The sequence below is a fragment of the Penaeus japonicus genome, unplaced genomic scaffold, assembly GCF_977035675.1.
Source record: "Penaeus japonicus unplaced genomic scaffold, GWHDUDI00000001_assembly GWHDUDI00000028, whole genome shotgun sequence".
NCBI lineage: Eukaryota > Metazoa > Arthropoda > Malacostraca > Decapoda > Penaeidae > Penaeus > Penaeus japonicus.
Genome location: NW_028234430.1, coordinates 33,080,362 through 33,082,861, shown reverse-complemented (window position 1 = coordinate 33,082,861; position 2,500 = coordinate 33,080,362).

Genomic DNA, 2,500 nt, shown 5'->3' with positions numbered 1-2,500 from the left:
CTCGCATCCCCCCACCCTCCCCCTTTTTTTTTTCTCTCTCTTTCTCTCCTTTTTTCCTGTCTTTTTTTTATCCCCTTCTCCCTCCCATCCCTCCCTCTCCTCTCTTCTCCTTCTTCTCTCTTCCTCTCCCTCCTCTCCTCTCTCCCATCCCTCTCCTCTCTCCTCCTCTCCATCCCTCTCTCCCTCTCCTCCCCCCTCTCTCCATCGCCCATCTCCTTCCTTATATCTCCCTTCGCCCCCCCCCTCCTCTCATCTTTTCCCTCCTCTCCCCCCTCCCCCCCCCCTCCCATCTCTCCTCTCTCTTTTCTTCCCTTTCTCTCTTTCCTCCCTTCCTCTTCAGTCATCATCATCTCAAATCTCACCTCCATCCACATTCTCCATTACTTCCCCTTCTCTCACCTCCTTTTTTTCCCCTTCCTCCCTCTCTCCCTCCACCTCTCTCTTTTTCCACCCTCTCATCCTCCCTACCTACCTCCCTCCTTCCCTCTTCTCCCTCTTCGTCCTTCCTCCTCACTCTCCTCTTCCTCCCACCTATCCCTCTTTTTATCCCCTCCTCTCTTTTTCCGCTTCTCTTCTTTCTGACATCCTTTCCTTTTTTCTTTTCCTTTTCTTTCTTTTTTCTTTCCTCTTCTTTTCTTCCCCTTCCTCTTCCTCATTCCTCTTTTTTCTGTAGTCCTCTTCTCCCTTCCTCCCCACCTATTCCCCGTCTTTCTTCCCTTTTTTTTTCTTCTTATTTTGCCCTACTATCCCTTCCCTCTTCTTTCCTTTTTCTTCCCCTCTCTTTCTTTCTTTCCCCCCTCCTTCCGAACCCCCTCAACAATACCATTTTATACCCGCCAACCTCCCCCCCCTTACCGCCTTATCTGGCCCACCCCAAATTCTGGTCCCCTCCCCACCCCCCTTGACCAACCCCCAATAACCCCCAATCCCCAACCCCCAATCCCCACAATCCCATCCCCACCCCTCTCCCCCAATCCCCCAACCCCCCAATCCCCAACCCCCCAATCCCCCAATCCCTACCTCCCCCTTCTTGGATTAGCCAGTCGCTGATGAAGGTGACAGGACGAAACACGTCATATTTCGGGCCTGACATCACACGGGACACGAGTCCTGCTGAAGGCGAGGTAGATTGGTTTGTTAGCAAGGAGGGGGGGGGAAGGGTAGAGGGGAGGGAGGGAGGGAGGGAAGGGTAGAGGGGAGGGAGGGAAGGGTAGAGGGAAGGGTAGAGGGGAGGGGGGAAGGGTAGAGGGGAGGGGGAAGGGTAGAGGGGAGGGGGGAAAGGTCGAGGGGAAGGGGGAAGGGTAGAGGGGAGGGGGAAGGGTAGAGGGGGGAGGGGGGAGAAGGGTGGCGAGAGAAATTACCCGATTCCGTCCGGGGTCGGGGGGGGGCGGGGGGGAGATGGTGGGGAGACAGAGAGAGAGAGAGAGAGAGAATGAGAGGGCGAGAGAGAAATACAGAGACAGAGACAGACAGACAGACAAAGACACACAGATAAAAAAAAGGAAAAGAAGGAAATATATAGAAGCGAAAAGCGAAGAATCTCTCCGTCTCTCTCTCTCTCTCGTCTCCTCTCTCTCCTCTCCTCTCTCTCTCTCTCCTATCCTCTCTCTCTCTCTCTCTCTCTCCTTCTTTCCTCTCTCTTCCCCACCTTTCTCCCCTCTCCTCCCCCTCCCCCCCCCAACCAATGCTTTACACCATCATTATCCTTTTGCCTAAAAATGGCAGAGTGGGGGTCCGGCGCGATACGCTCGATACAGGGCCGGCCGTGTAATGTAACGCTGGTTAATTATGTGTACGCTGGGGGGAAGGCAGTAAGCATAATTTTTCATATCCAGCCCATCGAGGTATCTGCGGGGCGCCGTAATATTTTATACTTTACCAGGCCCTTCTGCCAGCGCGAGACCCCGCTATACCGACGCCCTTCGGAGCTCTAAGGCTGAGGAGAAAGGAAAATTAGACGCCCTTTTTTTTCTTTTAGTTTTTTTTTTTCTTATATATTTTTTTATTTCTTCTTCTTCTTCTTCTTCTTCTGCTTCTTCTAAGGCTCTCTTTATTTTTTGTTTCGTGTTTTCTCTCTTGATTTAAATCCTTTCTTTCTTTCTTTTTTTTTTCTTTTTTTTTTTTTTGACCGAAGGTGATTTTTCAAACCTAATTGACTTTCTTCTCGCACTCGGCGCCTTCGGCAGAGATCGAGAGTGTGTCTTGGATCGAGGGAAGGGGAAGGGGAGGGGGAGGGGAGGGACAGGGGGAAGGAGGGATGTGTAACTGAGGGGGGAAGGGCGCTAGTGTGGAGAGTAGGGGAGAGGGGGAAAAGAGGATGGGGGGGGGGGGGTTACATGTGACTGAGGGCTATGATGGGGGCGGGGAAGAAGGGGTGAAAAGGGGGAAGGGGTGAAGAGAGGGGGGAGAGGTGAGGGGGGAGAGAAGGGAGGAAGAGTGGAGGAAGGGAAAGGAAATGAAGTGAATAGAAGACGAAGGAGGACGACAGAGAAAGAAAGAG